Source organism: Hyperolius riggenbachi, chromosome 2, assembly GCF_040937935.1.
Source record: "Hyperolius riggenbachi isolate aHypRig1 chromosome 2, aHypRig1.pri, whole genome shotgun sequence".
Lineage (NCBI taxonomy): Eukaryota > Metazoa > Chordata > Amphibia > Anura > Hyperoliidae > Hyperolius > Hyperolius riggenbachi.
In genome coordinates, this window is record NC_090647.1 from 248,421,837 (window position 1) to 248,443,385 (window position 21,549).

Consider the following 21,549-nt stretch of genomic DNA (forward strand, 5'->3'; position numbering starts at 1 on the left):
TCCATAGGACAACTATTAGTCATGCACTGCACAAAGTTGGCCTTTATGGAAGAGTGGCATGAAGAAAGCCATTGTGAACAGAAAAGCATAAGAAGTCCCGTTTGCAGTTTGCCACAAGCCATGTGGGGGACACAGCAAACATGTGGAAGAAGGTGCTCTGGTCAGATGAGACCAAAATGGAACTTTTTGGCCAAAATGCAAAACGCGATGTGTGGCAGAAAACTAACACTGCACATCACTCAGAACACACCATCCCCACTGTCAAATATGGTGGTGGCAGCATCATGCTCTGGGGGTGTTTCTCTTCAGCAGGGACAGGGAAGCTGGTCAGAGTTGATGGGAAGATGGATGGAGCCAAATACAGGGCAATCTTGGAAGAAAACCTCTTGGAGTCTGCAAAAGACTTGAGACTGGGGCGGAGGTTCACCTTCCAGCAGGACAATGACCCTAAACATAAAGCCAGGGCAACAATGGAATGGTTTAAAACAAAACATATCCATGTGTTAGAATGGCCCAGTCAAAGTCCAGATCTAAATCCAATCGAGAATCTGTGGCAAGATCTGAAAACTGCTGTTTACAAACGCTGCCCATCTAATCTGACTGAGCTGAAGCTGTTTTGCAAAGAAGAATGGGCAAGGATTTCAGTCTCTAGATGTGCAAAGCTGGTAGAGACATACCCTAAAAGACTGGCAGCTGTAATTGCAGCAAAAGGTGGTTCTACAAAGTATTGACTCAGGGGGCTGAATAATTACGCACACCCCACTTTGCAGTTTGGTTTTTTTTAAATGTTTGGAATCATGTATGATTTTTGTTCCACTTCTCACGTGTACACAACTTTGTATTGGTCTTTCACATGGAATTTCAATAAAATTGGTTCATGTTTGTGGGAGTAATGTGACAAAATGTGGAAAACTTCAAGGGGGCTGAATACTTTTGCAAACCACTGTATATTGGTGATCCCACTCAGTGACCGTGCATGGGACAGCACTGTTCTGTGGGTCAAAATGCATGTTGCAATGCATTATTACAATACAATACTGCACTGAGAATAAGTGGGACAATGCAATCTATGCACTTCTGATGTCCTATATGTGTTGCTAAAATGTACAAGTAAAAACAAGGCCTTAATGTTTTTTGCAGTCATTGATATGGTCTTCTGAATCTTATCACAAACGCATGCATGTTCTAATATTTTTGAAGATCCAAATGTCCCAAAAAAAACATTCTGGAAATTAGAGTATGTGTCTCATTTTATGATTTTATTTGATGTATAACTTTTTCCTTTTTTTTATTATTTTTGATTGTGATTTAACTTTGCATTTGCAACCCCTACACATCATCTCTAGTAGAAATGTAAAATATCTGAGACTGATTTGTGACAGAGATGGGAAAAAAGTCTGACACTAAGATGTGTACTGGTGGAGGTTCTATTTAGTTCTATCCTCTAGAGAGATTTATCATTCAAACTACTCTGATACAATACATCTGTCTTCTATTGCTACTGCATTTGTCACCAGCGCAGAATCGATAAATGTCCTGTTGACTGTCCTGCGGGAGCAAGTGCATGAAATGAAATAGGGACATATGGTAGGATCTGGGCAGTCTGGGAAGCTAGCCATAAGGCTTAGCACTGGCTGCATATGAAATGGGTAGATTAGGAGGCATGTAAACAATCCAGCCATAAGTCTGTTGTATCCTAACATTAGTAATCTAGTCTCCAGTGACACATCATTGGTTACTGAGACTCCACTGACATAAATCACTCTGCCTCCTGTGACAGGGCAGAGATCACTATGGGCTATGCAGAGAGCTTTGCTGACCGTCAGTGCTGTGCCTGCGTTTTTCAAAAAAAAGCTTCCATTATGTTGTGATTTTAATGCAAGTCAAGGTGTGGGTTTTTTGTGGTTTTTTTTTTAAATGCAAGGCGCTCTGCAGTGTGTCTCAGCCCTTAAAGAGAGCCTGAAGCCATATTAAAAATGTTTTTTTAGCTTATATTCAGCAGGGGCATGTTTGCCTCGTGGCATAACGAGGAGTCTTTACCCCTCAAATCCCCCCTGCTACCTCCGGGGAGCGCTTCTGTGTGAGGCAGGGCTAAGAGCTGCAGCCCTGCCTCACACGCGTCTGTCAGCGGCGGATCTCCGCCTCTCCCCCGCCCCTCTCAGCGAAGGCAGGCTGAGAGGGGCGGGGTAGAGGCGGAGATCCGCCGCTGATAGATGCGTGTGAGGTAGGGCTGCAGCTCTTAGCTCTGCCGCACACGGAAGCGCTCCCCGGAGGTAGCAGGGGGGGATTTGAGGGGTAAAGACCCCTCGTTATGCCGCGGGATAGCGGCATTTTAGCAGGGGCAGCCATGCCCCTGCTGAATATAAGGTAAAAAGTCATTTTTAATATGGCTTCAGACTCTCTTTAAGGTCCATACCCATGTCGCAATTTGTTCACCCAACTTTTTCGAGTCAAGCAATTTTTTGTGTGGCAAACGATTTTTGTGATATTGTGCAACATCGTTAAATGAAAATTACTTAAACGACATTAAGTGCTGTGTGCCGTCCACTGGATGACCAATCATTCAAATTCACATAGATTCCCGCAGTAATTAGAGCGATTTAAAAAAACAATCTTTTCCCATGATTTGTTTTTTTTTGTGGGGACACAAACAACACTTGACGATTCAGCCAGAAGGATCAGGGAACAATCGTTTGTCGGCAGAGAAACCTCGATCCAACTGGCCATGGATACTTCGCTTTGGTCTTTTAGCTTCCTGCTTTTTCCACTTCTGTATGTTCTACAGAAAGAGACCCTATTGGCCTGAGCACATCATCATGCTATCACAAAAAACAATATTTCCCTGAGCAAAAATGTCAACCCTTTTATAAAGCTTTCCTTCCTTACTTAAAACCACAAAGAACAGTTCTGACTGGAGTACAAGCTTATTATGAAACACAATACTACTCAGAGCCCTACAATTTCTGCTGTGTCAGACAACAGAAGATATTTCTATCAGAAAGGCAAACAAAACAGACTCTTAGTTGAACACTAGAATTTTAACAAAGATGCCAAGATTATCTTGTAGCAGAGAAATATCTATTCTAAACCATAGTGAGAATAAATGCTTAATTGTGCATGCTTATACAGATTATATTACAGACTGTGCATTCCATTAAGTGCCATCCTCTGATATTTGTGGATGATGCTGGGGTGACACTTGCTTGAAATCGTGTACGTTTCCGCACATAATGCTTAATGCACAATCGTAGTGCACTGGGAGGAATATGCATTTTACCGTGGCTGAAAAAAGAAAGCCGCTGCTTTTTTCTTCCTTGCATATTGAATGTGATTTCCTATTGCCGACAGTCAGGTGTTCTCAGCTGGCTGCTGGCCAAGAATGCAGATTCATCCGCAGGCTCAAATGTGACCCTTCCCTGGGGGCCATAAAGTTTTTGTGTTTAGGCCTGTTCTTTCAATTGCATAATTTTAAACATTGCTGTATCAGGCTTTTATGTTTGACCAAGGATAGAGGGGCCGCGGGTCCTGCATATATCAGCAGTATAGTTTTCAACTTGATCAGAACAGATCTGATCATAAAAATCTGGAAGGCAGACACACAATCCAGATATACTGTACACAATCAACTATATCATCATTTTTAATCGGTCAAGCAATCAATCAATCAATCAATCAATCGTGAACAGCTCATTTTTGTATACAGTTTGATCTCATTTATCTGATCAAAATATAAAATCATTGATAAAAATTGTACCGTTAATGGGTACCTACAATATAGTCAGACCCTCCAAACTGACTGGACAATACTGACAGGTTTGTAGGAGTCCTGGCTGAATCAAAAACATTGACTGAATCTGTTAGAAATAGATTGTTTCAGCCATACATCTCTAACCCTAAAGGTCCGTTACACACACCTGATCAAAGGCAACTACGGGTCCGTCGTCACCTCCTGCTGGGCGTGTTTTCAGAAGACAGTACAGCGTGTGTACAGTCTGTCGGTGGACTGATAAGGCTGTTTCTGAGCGATCCGCCTGGCGCCCAGTCCACCAACAGACTGTACACACGCTGTACTGTCTGTTGAAAACACGCCCAGCAGGAGGTGACGACAGACCCGTCGTTGCCTTTGATCAGGCGTGTGTACGGACCTTAACTCTGCTTTAGGCTTGGTTTCCCCACAATGCACATTTGAGCATTTTTCCAGTGTAAAAAAAAATTGCATAAGAATACACTATAATTACTATTTCTGTTTGCTAACGGGGAACCCAAAAGTTTGCAAAATGTTCGCAAACTAATCTAGCGACCCGCCATAGACCTCAATGGGCAGGCAAATTTTTAAACTTACAAAAACGGTTTCTGGCCACAAAAGTGATTAAAAAGTTGTTTCAAGGGGTCTAACACCTGGATAGGGGCATGCCAGAGGGGAATCCATGCCAAAAGTCTCACCAAAAATTATGGAGTTAATGCAAGGTAGAGTTTTAAACCCTAATGGGCAGAAATCCCATTTTGGACAGCTTTGGGTGTCAATGAGCTGTGGAGTTTCTCACACAGAGAAATGCAATAGTAATATCAGAATACAGTGAAATAACAATGCATTGGAGTGGTACTATGCCTGCAACTTAATGAGGCAGCAGCAGTAGTGTGCACACAGCTCTGGGTGTCAGTGGGCTGTGGAGTGTCAAACATAAAACAAACACAGGAGACCGATAGCTAGCCCTCAATAGGGCTGTTTGGGGTGCTTTCACAGCAAGTAATGAACAAGAATAAAGCCTTAGCTAATACTGTCCCTACCTATCTGCAGCAAGTCTGACCCTGCTCTCACTAACAGTCAGCAGCCAGCAGAGAATTGATCCAACATGGCCACTGCAACTGCTTTTTGATAGGAGGGGTGGGGGGGTGCAGGAAGGGGTGCTATCTGATTGGCTGCCATGTGTCTGCTGACCGTGAGGTAAGGGGTCAAAGTTTAGCTCAATGATGATGTATTGGGGGCAAATCAAACATGCCAAATGTTTGCTGTTCGCCGTGAATGCGAACAGTCGATGTTCGCAGAATACTGCTCGCCGGCAAACCGTTTGGGCCATCTCTACACACCAATACATAATACAATATCGGTACAAAATGCAGAATTGGTAATTACAGTGCCAAAAGTAACAAGATGAATAAAATGTATAAGAAATTCCAAGAAACAAAGGGAGAGAGAGCTCTGCCCTTGCAAGCTTACATTCTAAAGGAATGAGGGGAGAGAGAGACAGGAGGTGGGGTAGTATGCAATAAACATATCTAGAGGCAGTGATTTTAGGATATCTAGTAGGAATGCAACTTGGCCTTGAGTCAAAGGGGGAATGGTCTAATAAAGGGAGAATGGCCTAATAATGGCCTATAATAAAAATTAATTGGCTTATTTCCATAAATGTCCGCATGCGAATATGTGCAGAAATGAAAGGCACAGCACGCTGCATTTTTGGACACCGCATCCATTTCCTATGTAATGCTTGTCCATTACGTTAGAGGCACGTGAAAATTTGCATACACATTTGCATAGACCAGCACGAAAATTCACATATGAAAAAACACAAGTTTAAAAGACTAGTGGAAACACAGCCTTGTGTCATCTGTAAAGTTCCACCACTCGATGTCACAAAGAACATTTTCAGCAAAGGCCCTTTATCAAATGGATGTAAATTGCAACAAGTCTTATTTGCTTCTTTTCTCTTTGCAATACAAACCAGTTTGGGGTGATCATAAATTAAACATCAACTAAAGCAGCACGACAATTCTCTTATTTTAAATGATTATAAAAATTGTACATATGACAATATGCCACGCTGAGGTGCCATCACTAAATGATACACATCAAAATTTACAAAAAAAAATATCTTTCCATTACAGAGGAAATGTAAATCCTTTGAATCACACTTTCAAATAGCTGTAACACACTGAGAGCTATTACTTGTCAGGCAGTGGTTTTAATCATAGCTTTATGTTACACGAGACAATATGTCATCTCTCCCACACTGGACGCACAGTAGGGAACAGCTTATAGCACTGTGTTCTATCAGTCGGGTGCTGAAGAATGCAATGTGCCAGGAACCAGTTGCAATGCTATGCCACTTTCTGAACAGTATTTTCCTTTTTTAATAGGGGGACATGCTTTTTGTACCTGCAATTCTACAGAGGAGATAAAAAAAAAAGTCTGACACCACAATCATTTTCTTATCCACTTCACCATAATTTAGGTTTAAATGTCAGCCTATAACAAGGCAATTACTGACTAGTGGTCATTAGCAAGTCATCCTTATTCATGGTATCTTGTGAAATAATACACCCTGCACAAGTGCCGAGAACTCAGCTTTACATCTCAAAAGGCTTCTTTTATCTGCGAGCAGGAAGATGAACAATAAGGACTGTTGCAGTATATGGTCGGAATCTTACACATGGAAGACCCTCAAATTCCCCAGGACCAAAAAAGAAAATGTTTAAGTAGATAACAACATGCAGATGAAGGTAAATACCTGGGAGAAGAACTACCTCATATCTCTGAGCCTGCAATTGCATTCTCGCTACACATTTGTTGCATGCTACTGCATACATGTATTAAAAATCATTTTTCAATTTGCAGCCAGCTATGAATTTCCAAAACCGACTGAAAATAAAAGTGCAATTATTTTTTTGCTCGGAATCTGTACTGTTTTTCAGTATAGGCGGTACATGCATTTCCCCCTCATGCATGAATAATCTGCTTAAAGCAGGAGGTCTTGCACATTACTTTCAAAACCAGCAGTAACTGAGTGACAGGTAACATGATCAACACTACCAAGTTATAAGACTGCGTTAGGATCATGATTGAGTGCTCAGAGTCTAGAAACACAGGCCCATATGCAATTAAATTTTGCTCCTGAATTTTCTCCTAGGTAATATTTTTAAACTTGTTAACAAAATGCCTATTAAACCACCATTAAGCAAGAAAATACTCAACATTTTTATAGTATTTGTTCACCTACGTTTTGGTACTTTTTCAATTGCAAAGTGCTGAAACGTTATTTTAACCACTTCAGCCTAACTGTACAAGTATACACGTCCAGTGTAATTGTGGAGAGTGCACCACCAGTTTGTTGCTAACTGACATGTGACATGTGGTATCATTTTTCCCGGGATGAGTTGTAGAATACATTTTGGTGTGTTTTAAAGCTTGGACTCACATCACATGAGAAATGGGTAGGGACAAACTCAATCCAACATAAAAATCAATTTTCAAAATTATAATCAAACTTGGGAAAGTATTAGTATAGCTACACAAGACATATGGGGTAACATTTTAACCGTGATACGTAGTAGAATAGATTTTAGAGCGTTTTAGGGTTAAGGGCTGTGTCTTGTGCATTCTTTTGAGTAACAAACAATAAAAAGCAATACAAAATTTGTATATTGTGTACCAAAACCAAGACTTGTAAAATGAAAGCAAAGTGAAAGAATATAAAAGAAAATAACTATATAGTTTCCTTAGGAACTTGGCCTTTTAAATATGTATGCCATGAGGGTATATTACTATTATTTTTGCAAATAAGGTTTTGTAATCTTTGATAGTGTACAATGAGAACGCAAGAAACACAAAACAGAAAAAAAGACACCTTTATTTCCAAATACAATATTGTCACCATACATTGAACTAGGAACATAATCTAAATGTTGTAATAACCAGGAAGGATAAGCAAATAACATTTGTGGGTTTAACTTATAGTTAGTGCTGTTTATTGTAAAGCTTTAATGGATGTAAATGGAGAATTTGTGTGTTTTTTCCATTTGTTCCCTTATTTTCCCTTTAAAATGCATAGAAAATAAGGGAATTACTAAATAAAAATATCACTCATTAAAAGCATATTTTGTCCTGAAAAAAACAATACATAGATCATTTAGGTGTAAGAAGTAGTAAGGCCCAGTGCACACTGAGCGGATCCGCCAGCCGCATCCGCCTGAAAATCCGCTTGGCTAATGTAATTGAATGGGCTGGTGCACACCGGCTGTTTGAGGTTTTTAGCAAACCGTAAACGTGCCTCCTGCTGCACGTTTGCAGTTTGCAAAAAAACTCAAACCGCCGGTGTGCACCAGCCCATTGAAATACTATAGCCACGCGGGTTAACAGGCGGATGCGGCCGGCGGATCGCATCCAAATCCGCTCGGTGTGCACTGCGCCTTTATCGCTTACTCTGCACCCAAAACGCTAGCGTTTTGTGGATCTGCTCGCGGTTTTGGTGTGCACTGGGCCTAATACAGTTATTGGCAAATTAATGGGAGCAGCGCTGGTATGTGAAAATTGCTCTCGTCCTGAAGTGGTTAAATGATCTAAGAGAACCCTCAGGAGAAATAGGCAATTGCATATGGGCCACAGTTTGAAACAAGGGTTCTGATCAGATTTATTTTTTTCTCCTAGGGGATATTTTCACATTTTATCATTAAGTCCCCAGCACACAAGAAAATACTCATAATAATTTTGACAGTACTTTTTAAACATTTTGGTACATTTTCAATTGCAGAGTGTTCTTTTAAACAGAAGATTAAAAATTATCTCCTAGGAGAAACTTAAGAGAAAAGGTGAATTGAATGGTACTGACCACAGCCATGTGTAGAGCTTAACTAAAAAAAAACTGCTTACTAATCAACAAAAGTGGACTTTCCCTTTAATTCAAGTGCACAAGAGGTTACACACAAATCAGGTTAAACTAGTCGGCCATTGTGATAAACCAAAATGTCTCTTTACATGCAGATTTCCACTGACCAAGAATGAGAAAGAAACAAACCCAGCAGATATTTATCCATCCACTACAATTGTGTTAATAAATACTTCAATCCAGGCACTGTTTTAATATACCTTCACAAGAGCTCATGAGGCTGTTTAGCGTGCCAGATGGTGGCACAGAGCTATCTAAAGTCCCATCTACACGATACGATTGTTTGTGTGATTCGATTACGATTCTATTTACGATCCGATATGTCAGATCGGTATTCTATTCTATTCAATTCGATTTGCCATTGTTTTGCAATGGCAGATCGAATTGAATCGAATCCCGATCGGACATGTCTGATTTAATCGGATCGTAAATAGAATCGTAATTGAATTGCACAAAGAATCGTATCGTGTAGATGGGGCTTAATGGATAGTCCAGCACAATGCAGGTAACTCCACCCTGGCCACAGAAGGACAAACACAGCTCCAATTGCTCCCTTATGAAATCCTGGAGCAATATTTATACATTTCAGCTGATCAACTCCAATATATCTAGAAAGGCTGTGAATATGCCCATATACTTCTGATGTAATGCTGTACACATGTGAAAGGTAAATAGTAAACAAAATAAGTGCATTATTGTAGAATGGAGCTGTGCATTTCTGGAAGTCTTAGACACCACTATGCATTAACCCTTTTGACCTTGCCAGTGCATCACTCATATAAAGCTACACATGCATAGGCTGACCAAAACCATGCTAAGTGTCTTTTTCCACTACACAGCTGAATCGCAAAATCGCAAATCGCTAGTGATTTTTAAATCGCCAGGGTTGTTACTTTATCATAGAAATCATGAGAAGTATTTTCCACTATAGTGATTCAATTTGGAAATCGCAAATGCTTCCTTGAGCGATTTTAGAGTGATAATGCAATGCAAATGAAAAATCGCAATCCTATTAATGAAAAATCGCAATCGCTGGAGTATGTGATTGCGATTGCTAGTGGAAAAAGTTTCTAAAACTCCCTCTGAAACTGAGCAGTATTTAAAGAGTATTTCGCTACCTAAGTTTTCAGCTTCAGTCATCGAAATTCTGGAGGCTGATATCTCCCTCACAGAGGTCCAACAAGCCATTTCTTCCCTTAAAACCAGAAAATCCCCTGGACTGGATGGACTTCCCTCAGAACTTTACTCTAAGTATAAGAAACAGCTAGCTCCTAGGTTATTTAAGCGGTTTAAGGAAATCCTCCTCTCTGGCACGGTCTCCCCCTCCATGACGGAAGCATTAATAACGGTAATTCCTAAAAAAGGGAAAGATCCCACTCTCTGTTCATCATGTAGGCCCATCTCTCTCCTAAATGTTGATGGTAAAATTCTTGCTAAAATACTGGCTCAACGAATGAATGATGTTATTACATCCCTGATACACAAAGATCAATCAGGATTCATACCTGGCAAAGGGTGCGATATAAATCTCCGCCGACTATTTACTAATCTCTCCACTCAACATGTCAATGCTGGATCCAGAATTATCGCATCCTTTGATGCCGAAAAGGCATTTGACAGTGTTGAGTGGACATACCTTTTGGAAGTTTTACGGAAATTTAACTTCGGGCCCAAATATATAGCATATATCCAGGCGTTATACTCTACTCCCAAAGTGCGAACGGCTAATAGACTCTCCCACTTCTTCCTTCTTGGTCGAGGGACGCGAGGATGCCCATTGTCTCCGGCGCTCTTTGCGTTGGCAATGGAGCCTCTCGCCGCACAGTTACGAGCTGCCACTGCTGTAGTTGGGATACGTATTGCTGATACAGAAGAGAAGGTCTCCTTATATGCCGATGATCTTTTGCTCTATTTAGCAGACCCACACGCATCCCTTTCAACGGCACTATCACTGATCTCAGATTTTGGGTCCTATTCTGGCCTAAAAATGAACTGGGAAAAATCTCTACTATTGCCTCTTGACCCTTATACTGCATCAGCCTCTCACCCCCACCCTCTCCAAGTAGTCAACAAATTTCGTTACCTTGGCATTGATGTCTCCCCTGATGTCTATCAGTACTGTACCTTAAATGTAACCCTGGCAATGGCCTCCACCAAAGACAGTTTAAAAGCATGGAAGTCCTTGCCAATCTCTCCTATAGGCCGCTCCAACTTAATAAAAATGTGTGTCCTTCCCAAATTCCTTTACCTTTTCGGGAATACTCCAACATGTCTCTCTGCCCGTTTTTCCTGGAAATAGATAAGCTTATTGGCTCGTTTATCTGGGGATCCTCTTCCCCACAGATAGCATTATCTAACCTGCAGCTACCTGCAGACAAGGGTGGAATCGCACTTCCCAAACTCAAATTTTATTACTGGGCAGCAGTCCTTACGTCTGTTTACTGGTGGTTTGCTCAGTCGCCTTACAACCTGGCTACTGTGCTAGAGGCAACCATTATTGGATCCTTTATGGCGCGTTCTAGCCTGCCCTTTCGTGGGCCCAAGGCTCTCCCATGCCTTACACCCTCGATGGTTACTATAGTCAAAGCCTGGGAAGCTGCTGGCTCATTTTTGTCCTCAAAGAACCACTGGTCTCCGCACACCCCACTATGGAACAACCATAGACTTCCAGAATTTGCTACTATCCCTGATCCATGTCTGTGGGCTGATAAGGGAATTGTTAAATTGAAAGACATTACCACAAATAACACCCTTATGCAGTTCGATGACCTTAAATCCTCATTTTCTTTACCCAATTTCATGTTTTTTAGATATATACAACTTCGCCATGCCTTTCATTCCCAATTCCAGAATGTGGCCTTGGAAGTGCGCTCCCACCCTTTAGCACTTCTTTTGGCCCACATTGGTCTGACAGGAATCGCCTCACAAATTTATGCAACTCTGATGGATAAGAAGGCTAATATAACTAACCGCTTACTTCTTAAGTGGTGGGGAGACATGCCAGCTCTGACAGATAAGGAATGGGTAGATACTTTGGCTCACTTCATCTCAACATCAATTGCTGCTAGACAAACTGTTGTCTCTCTGGTATCTATACCAGTCCTACCTAACACCAGTAAGGTTATCACCCTGGCGTTCTGATAAGATCGCCAGGGAGGCTGCGGGAGGGTTTTTTTTAAATTAAAAAAAAACTATTTCATGCAGCCAACTGAAAGTTGGCTGCATGAAAGCCCACTAGAGGGCGCTCCGGAGGCGTTCTTCCGATCGCCTCCGGCGCCCAGAATAAACAAGGAAGGCCGCAATGAGCGGCCTTCCTTGTTTTGCTTACACCGTCGCCATAGCGACGAGCGGAGTGACGTCATGGACGTCAGCCGACGTCCTGACGTCAGACGCCTCCGATCCAGCCCTTAGCGCTGGCCGGAACTTTTTGTTCCGGCTGTGCAGGGCTCAGGCGGCTGGGGGGACCCTCTTTCGCCGCTGCTCGCGGCGAATCGCCGCAGAGCGGCGGCGATCGGGCAGCACACGCGGCTGGCAAAGTGCCGGCTGCGTGTGCTGCACTTTATTTGGCGCAAATCGGCCCAGCAGGGCCTGAGCGGCAGGCTCCGGCGGTACTGGACGAGCTGAGCTCGTCCATACCGCCCAGCTGGTTAAAATGGTTAAATTGGACGACGGGGCTTGCTGGAGATGTGAAGCCCCTGAAGCCCATTTCATTCATATGTATTGGGAATGCGATCATATCCGACCTTTTTGGAAGGATGCACATGAACTCTTGACTACGTTAATTGATAACAGAAATCCTTTTACTGCTAAGGCCATGCTCCTGAGTGTATTTGGTGACCTCCCACTAGCGGAAAAAAAATTGTACCTACCAAGACTCTTACTGATGTATGCCAGAAGGGCGATTGCTCTGAAATGGAATAACTCTCTAGCAACTATTTCAGAGTTCAAAGCTCATGTCAACATTGACCTGCCTATTTATAAAAGTGTGTATGAGAACAGAGACTCATGCAAGAAGTTCTACAAACTGTGGTCACGTTAGCTATCAACATTCAAAATTGAAATGTAAAATATATACTGACAATGTTAATGTTTCTGTGTATATATATCACTCCTGAAAGTGAACTGTGTGGCTGTGGGGGGAGGGGGACTAGACCACCTTGGGGATCAGAACAGGTACTGAGTACAAGCATTGTACTTTGTATTTTTTCTCTGTTTAAAAAAATCAAAATTGATTAAAAAAAAAATATCAGATCGGACCTGTCGGAAATTATCTACTGAACCTTCTAGCTGCCAAAAATCTCATGGTGCATTCCCAGAATTACAATCGTTCAGAAAAAAAAAAAATCTGAATGAGATTCTCATATTGAATATAAATATAAAAAAATTGTAGTGTGTGTGGCCACCTTTAAGTAAATTTTAAGCATTACGATTATTTTTATCTTCTGGGTTCTGTGCAATGCCTACAACGCATACATTTAAACAAAAGGGCCTTTCTTAGTTATGTTAAAAGCCCACAAATATTTAAGTGATCATTACACAAGCACAGAAATATAATGTTCTGTAGTAAAGAGTGGCTAAACATCTCACTTGCTAATACCCCTATCAGTGACAGTCTATTCATTGTTTTACAGATACCTGCTGTCTGTTACTAAGCAACTACATCAAAGGAAACCACCGGTTTATACAATTTTCATTTAAGTAACAGAGGTTAACTCACTGTAATGGGATAATGTAAAACAAACACACCTACTCTTCGCTTTCTACTCTTCAGACCAGAAATCCAAAAGCACAAAGGGAAAGAGAATGTGAGAAACCATTTTATTCTATATCCTAACACTTTCTGATGTGTGAAATGCTTTCTTTGATACATTTCTCAAAACACATTTTTCTTTACTATTCTTGGTCTGTCATTAGGGATTGCTAGATATCATATGACAACAAAACAGACAAGAAAATAAAACTCCTAATTCCCATCCCTCCATGTAAAAAACGCAACATAAAAGGGGAACGGAAGTGTTCAGTGAACTACACATGGGAAGTCTCTGAGTGAAGAAATGACATCCATGATCTTTCGAGATGTTCAGTTTAAAGGGAACCCGAGGTGAGAAAGATATGGAGGTTGCCATATTTATTTCCTTTTAAACAATACCAGTTGCCTGGCAGTCTTCCTGTTTCTAATACTTTTAGCCATAAACCCCGAACAAGCGTGCAGCAGACCAGGTACTCGAACTCAGCTGACTCAGGTTTAACTGGATTAGTCAGCTTGTTGCAGGGTTTTGACTCAGACACTACTTATGCCAGAAGATCAATAGGGCTGCCAGGCAACTGACATTATTTACAAGGAAATAAATATGGCAGCCTCCATATTCCTCTCACCTCGGGCTCCCTTTATCATGCATCCATGGCCTCGATTCATAAAAGTGCCTGCGAGCGGGGAAAGTGGAGCGGGGAAACACCGCTGTCGGTATTTCCGCCTTCAGGGTGGTAATTCATAAAAATGTTGCCTGTTCTGACAGGCGTGCGGAGATACTCCGCTGTAGGCAGGCGTTAGGCTGTCGGGAGACATGCGGAAGCCGGAGAAGCAGGCGGAATCCCTCCGTGCGGTGTTCTCTCTGCAGCTGCTTGGGAGGTCTGTCCCATTCACTGCAACGGATTCCGCACGCTTCTCGCCACATCAGAGGTAGCGGTAATACCCGTCCGCATACCGCTACCTCTAATCTTTATGAATTGACATTTGTTACTTTTGCTGTGATAATCACCGCGCAAGGCGGTGATTGATCACTCTGCTCGTGGATGTCGGCTTTTCATGCGGAAAAAGCCTTTATGAATACATATTTTGCTGTGTGGTCGGTAAAGCGAGCGGCTTTCTGCATTTCCTCATGCGGAAATGCTTTATGAATCGAGGCCCATGTGTAACTTGTGTCCATAAAGATATTTTCTGTTACATCAATCCATATCTTCTCTAAAAACAGTCTAGAGGACACTGATCAATACATTTCCAAATTCAATGGTCAAGCTAACACCAATACAAAGTGAGAGTCCACTATCAACATGAGTAGGGACACTCTCTTCCTGCAAGTAAAATGGCCACTGTTCATAAAAACAAAATTAATGAATAGATTAAAAAAGATGTATTTAGAAGTTGCAGTGGTGTAACTGCTTAGAAAGGCTCAATCTTCTTTCAAAAGAGATGAAAAATATGTATTTTTCTGAATGATATTTCAGTTAAGTAAAACAAGAACAATTAAAGGAAAAATGTGATTCCAAAACTTTGCTAGCATCAAATAATAAGTGCTAAAAGCATGCAATTTTCAAATCACATGATTTAATTAAAAATACAATTACACTCTTTGTGATTCAGTTCATGTTTTTTTGTTCGGCAAGGTGATGTTTCACAACAAAACCGAGGGCAAAAATTGAACCTGCTTTTGCCGGATTACCACAATGCTCATCTCAGATTGATTGATTTTTTTTTATTTACCTGCCAAAAAAGGCTGAGCCAGACATGTTGTAGCCCCACTAACCGAACAACAAGAATGCATGGTTCATGACATGAAAATGAAAAGAGGCATAAATATTGCCCCTTTGTTGCAAACCCTCAATATGTCAAGGACTGGGGCTCGCCCCACATCGATGTTGGAGAGGTGGGGGTAACTACCCCACATGAGTTTCTGGGGGAAGGAGTTTGTGAAGGAATCGAAGAGACCTCTTTAACATTTAAGGTAACCCACCCACCTCCAGATATCGATCCCCTCACATGTAAATCGGTAGAGATGATCATTTTGGATCCTGTACTTATTTAAAATAAAGAGTTAAAGAGAATCTGAAGCCACATTAAAAATTACTTTTTAGCTTATATTCAGCAGGGGCATCTTTGCCCCTGCTAAAACGTCGCTATCCCGCGGCATAACAAGGGGTCTTTACCCCCCCCAATTCCCCCATGCAAAATCCACGACTTTCTTGGTGTGTGCTTCCGTGTGAGGCAGGGCTATGAGCTGCAGCCCTGCCTCACACGTGTCTGTCAGCGGTGGATCTCCTCCTCTCTCCCGCCCCTCTCAGCGAAGGAAGACAGTGAGGCAGCCAATACTAATAGCTAAAACTAAATTGTTAAATACATTTTTTTTTTAGTATTTTAGTTCATCTGTATGCTTTTTTACATCTGCATACTTGTCTTTTTTTCTGTAACCTTCGACTGCACACAATCACATTTTATGTTTATCTTCTTCTATCATTCTATTACATCCTATGACTTCTTTTTCTCTTTTAAACTTTTCTTCTAGCCTTCAGTTATTCTTTTCTTCCGCTTTATTTCTTGTAAAATGCATGCAGGGTCAGCTGCTGCGCCTCTGAGGACCAACCCCAACACTGATGTACCTCTGCTGGGCACTCACAACACCACTGCTTCCTGCCCCAGCACTACTCACACCGTCAAGCACCACCACAAAAGACTAGAAGAAGCCCTAGAAAAAGCAGGTGTTTCCTATTGATTGGATCAATGAGAATCCTCAGAAGATATTCTCTGTCCCCAAATCTGAACCACCACCAGAGTCTTACTAACAGCTCTTTGACTCTCCAAACAGCATCATGATCATTTTAAGGTGGGATAGAAGCAAGCCTGAAACTCACCCAAAGGACAAAAATTGGTATCTATGGCAACCAAAGATAGCCATACCTAAACAGAATATCACCTGACAGTCTCTAGATTAGGGTCGGGCAAACTTTGCACGGCCCGGGCCACATGCTGCAGACTACATTCCTGAAATTTCTCACCTTCTCCCTACCTCCCTGCAGAGAAGTGAGCGGAACTATTAACGGTTAAAACTCACCCACTCACCGCTTCCTGCGTCGGTCTTCATGGCAACAGTGCATCATGTGACACACCAGCGTATCACACGCTGGCTGCCACCGTATAATACGCTGACACGCCGTTAGGGTGTTTTAACCCCCTGTTATTGTCTGCTTGCGAGTCTGCAGGGAGGGAGGTGGAGAAGAGAGGAATCCGGCCACCTGTTGGCTGGCCAGATGAGCAGCGCAAGGGGGCTGGATATGGCCCGTGGGTCATAGTTTGCCCAGCACAGCCCTAGATAGATCTATCTTTGATTGAAATCTGATCAGATAGGGATCTATTCCTGCCACACACTGCAAATGCATCTTTAATATATTTCAGTTTGAAATCTATAAAAGAAATATGGAACTTTCCCAAATTTGTAGTCTACAATATTGACAATTTCTGCGATTTAGGTTACGTATGAGTCATGTTATGCTACACATATTTCAAATACTGCTACACCTACCATTGTGTTGGCAGTCCATAACAAAGGGTAACAGACTGCACACTGCAAAGCAGCCAGAGCTTGCACTCCCCAAGGTTATCTGCTCAAATCATTTTGTACCCCATAAACAGCCAATAACTGAACAAATGTCTTGAATGCTCGACTAATGGACAGCAGTTACACAATGAGTCACCATCTACATTTATCTCATTCAGCAATCAATGATGGCTGCAAAAGCGCCATAAAGCATAAGGTGTTAATACAAATGTGAGAAGTAAATCTCTCCCATGCTGAAAAACCTGTTTACATTCTCAAAGCCCGTACACATCATCATTCTAAATATCAAAAAGTCATTTGTCCCACTTCTCCCATCCTTTTATTATACATGCTCAGGATAATATACAATCTCTTCTAGCTGGAACAACAATTAACAAGAAAATGCAGTTTGGATTAGCGCTGTCAGAAACAGTCACCCGGTAATTAGCTTCTGCAACCACATAACAGGCGACTGCTGATATCAGAAAGACAAGCGACGTTTAGGATTTTCACAGCATACGAGACCAGACACAAAACATTTATAAACAGACGACACATGTCAACGGTGAAAAGAAACTTTGAATCTGAAGCAGAATGCAAGCTAATTGTTAGGCATACAGGGACTCTTCAGCAATCGCCAGCGATAGAAGGGAAACAGGGCGGCTTGGAAAAAGGGCCACACTGAAAGGTGGTTCTGGCTGAACAATGATGCTGATGCTGCTGCTGATCATGAACAGAAATCATATGAGAATGGACAGGAACGCTATATTTATAAATAGTTAAATAATAATAAAGGAGTAAACTAATGACCCCAGCAGGGTTTAGTTTATATGTGACATGAAAAATAAAGCACCGACCCCGCATGAGTAAACATTAATTATTAAAGCTCCTCTTCATCCTTCCAGATTTTTCATGGTTAGTAAAGCTGAATAGTAACTATGCAATTAAACACAATGCTCATATTAGATGTAGGTGTTCCAGAGAAATAACAAAAGAGTTACTATAACAGTGGGAGTTCCTTTCTCTGCAGCTATCAACTGACACCATCTACTCCATCCCTCTATTCTATGAAGCTTAAAGGTGGACATACAAAGGTTACATATACACAGAGGATAAAAATATCAAATGTAACCAAAATCGTAAAAAAAACAAGGTAACACTCAACGATTCTGATCAATTGGAAATCTTTTCTTAAACAAAAACAGAGGGGGGTGGGAAGATGGGCATGGGCGAGAGTGCTGGGCAATGAACGACAGCATAGCATTGTACTATGTGATAAAAAATAGTGGTTATGATGTTTTGCTCACTGCCATCAGATTTCTGCTAAAACTGAATTGATAAAGCATGATGCAAGAAAGTAAACTGATTTTCAATCATGGCAATATCAGTGTATCTAGTAATGGGCAGCAAAAGCCTTAGTGGTTGGCACTGTCACCTTTCAGCAATGAAGGCCCAGGTTCAAACCTCAGCCAGCACACGATCAGTATGGAATTTGTATGTTATCCCCATGTTTTTATAGTTTTCCTCTAGTAAACACGATTTACTACCACAGCCCAAAAACTTTAAAGAAGATTAATTGGCTTGACTCAAAGACACCACAAATCAAAGTTTCAGAAAAGATAAAGGTTTACTGACTATCAGCTAGACTAAGAATATGCTAGTGACGCACTAAATGTTTAAAGAATTTAACAGTGTTTGCAACCCATGTTCAGTTCCTGAATTGGGGCAGGTAGAACAGCTTGACAAAGGAGGTCACACTCCGAAATGTTGAAGGAACAAGTGCCTTACCTGTCTTAAATAAAAAGAGCAATAACTACTGAAATTGATGCTGCCGATCTTCTCTATAATCATGTGAAATTGGGCTCATCGTGCTGCTGAACCCATCAATTAGGCTCATATCACTGCTATTCTACAGGTGTGCATCCTGCCTTCTTGAATACATAAAAATGTATACTTATCTATACAAATTGTCCTTTCTTTTTGGGTTTGCCAAAGAGGAGTATGTTACTCGGAGACATCCACTGCCTCTTACATAATGTGGTCCTGGTTTGTTCCCATTCAACCATAACTTTGCATCTGCCATATGTACTGGTAGAGGAGGTACCATAGAGGTTCCTGACCACCAGTGAGCTTACAGTTAACCCCCCCCCCCATGTTAAACATTTTTTGTGGGTTCAAACCATCCATAAGAAACACCACCTCATGGTTCTCTCAAGGAATGCAAATAAGGACTGGAGTACACCAAGAGCACTTCTGAGCGCTTTCAAGATCGCCAGTGCTTTAATAAGCACTTGGCTACTGAAACCCTATAAGGGTGCTCCCACAGTAGCGTTGTAATTTTTCCAAAATCACAAATGCGCTGCATGTAGCATTTTTTGGAGCGATGCAACTTGAATGAATGAGCAAAAATGCAAATTCATTCAAAAATCGTTCTGAAAATCGCTTCACAAAATCGCTTTCGCAAATCGCTAAGCGATAGCAATAGCAATTTTGTTATATGTTAACCAGTCTAATGTGATGAGATATGTTATCCAGTCTAATGTGTAGTGATATGTAGTGGGAACTACCTGGGGATTTCTTTCACCTTATTTGAAATGTAAAACTCACTTTAACTTGTGGTGACCTTTTCTTAGAATACCAAAAGCATAATAGATGAAACTACTGTTTTTCCCTTTGGATAAACCATGATCTGGATAAAAAAGAATCTTCACAGGCATAATATGCAAGTAGCAGCCCTGAATTTGTTTTCATGGTAGTATGTGAACATTGCTATAATTGTCAGTGATTGAAAAAAAAAAACCTGAAATATTCAGCAGTACAAGTCGTATAGCCGTGTACCTACACAATGTCTTGGCAGAAGCAAATATCCTTTTTTTGAGCATTTCCTTCATTTCCAAATCTCTAATCTATTGCTTCAAATGATCGGTTATACAAAAAAAGACAATGTTGATATTTTCAGTTATGAAAAAAATAGAATTCAGTCCAGAAAGCGACCTAAGTGTAATGAGCCAAGAACAAAAAAGCATCTGGCATTAGTTGTTTCTTACTAGCTCTTGATGAAACCTAATAGAACTGGAATCTGCAGTTCACGGACAGGATGGCTCCAAGGGCCAATATGAACAGAAGTCTTAATTCACACTTTCTAACAAAAAATGAGACCCATACAGTGAGGCATCTATACAACGACAAGTCAACTGTCTGTGAAGCTATCTGGCACAAAGATAATGAGCTGCAAGAGGTTTAGTGATACTGCTGCCTTTTTTGAGGTAGCTAACACACCATCAAATATTGTTGCTCCTTCTGAGAACGCAAAGCTATAGAAGACTTGCTTTTCTTTCTGTTAATGCAAAACATTACAGAACTTTGGAAATCTCTGCTAAAACCTGACATTTAGGAAAGATGTAATGCCAAATTATTAATCCAATTTTTTGTTAAAAAAATATGGTTACAATACAGTATAAACAGATTTTGGTACTCTTATGGGTAATTACAAAAGGGATTTATGCCTGATTGAAAAGTGATTTGATTTAAAGCATGTAATAAAACCAAGCAATTCTAAAAAGATAGTACCACATATTCAAGTATTTTAAAATGGCCTGGGAACATTTTTGGTACCTCTAAAAGAGATCTTAAAGTGTACCTGAACTGATATGTGACATTTATAGATGCACATAGGTACATTTAGTACCTATGTTACTTAGAGCTTGTCTGTGTTCATTTTCTGTTTTGTTTTTTTGCTTTTTTTGTTTTGTTTTTGCTTTGCAAGAGTTAATAAAGCAGTGCTGTAAATGAGGCAGTTGACCTGCAGTGGAATGCATCCCTGGGTCTTCTGGAAAGTAAATAGAAGGCAAAACACTTATCTCTCTGCACAGACTTTGCATAAGAATACAGCACTGAAAAGTTTAAATGGTAATGATTACCTTTCCCTTGGGAGCTGAGTGACGCAAAAGGCCCATACACACGTCGGACTTTTGGCGGACGGGTCGTTTGAATGTAATGTAAAATGTACAAAGCAGCCATGATGGTGGAAGAATATAGGCCCATACACACGTCGGACTTTTGCGAACGACGGGTCGTTTGAACGTCCCGTCGTTCAGTCGTCTGCACGCTAAATCGGGCGTGTGTACAGACTGTCGTTCGGGTGATAAGACTGATTTTGAGCGATCCGCCCGGCGGATCACTCAAGACTCAAGATCACGCAAGACCAGCCGATTTAGCGTGTAGACGACTGAACGACGGGACGTTCAAACGACCAGTCGTTCGCAAAAGTCCGACGTGTGTATGGGCCTATATTCTTCCACCATCATGGCTGCTTTGTACATTTTACATTTTACATTACAATTCTAGCTCTGCAACTGAAAAAAAAGTTCAGGTTTGCTTTAAATAACTGAACTTAGAATAGTTTTTAGAGCTAGCTCTTTCCTTTAATTAGTATCACATTTTCATTCATACCACTGGTTATTCTCCCTGTTTAGATTGAGAAAGGTAGTGACTTTACTGTCCTGTGTGTCCTACACTCAACATGGACTAGTAAATAGAGATGGCCCGAACGATTCGCCAGCGAACTTCCGGTGGTT

At 41.2% G+C, this 21,549-nt stretch overlaps 1 protein-coding gene and 1 long non-coding RNA gene across 9 annotated transcripts in view; one reads left to right on the forward strand and one right to left on the reverse strand.

Moving 5' to 3' along the window:
- The window catches only part of MSI2 (musashi RNA binding protein 2), a 481,843-nt gene that overhangs the window by 247,711 nt on the left and 212,583 nt on the right, over nt 1–21,549 (reverse strand). The window lies entirely within an intron of this gene.
- Nucleotides 5,970–17,849, forward strand: LOC137546238 (uncharacterized). Its single transcript, XR_011026203.1, has 3 exons — nt 5,970–6,501; nt 13,295–13,468; nt 15,993–17,849. It is a non-coding gene; the product is annotated as an uncharacterized lncRNA (long non-coding RNA).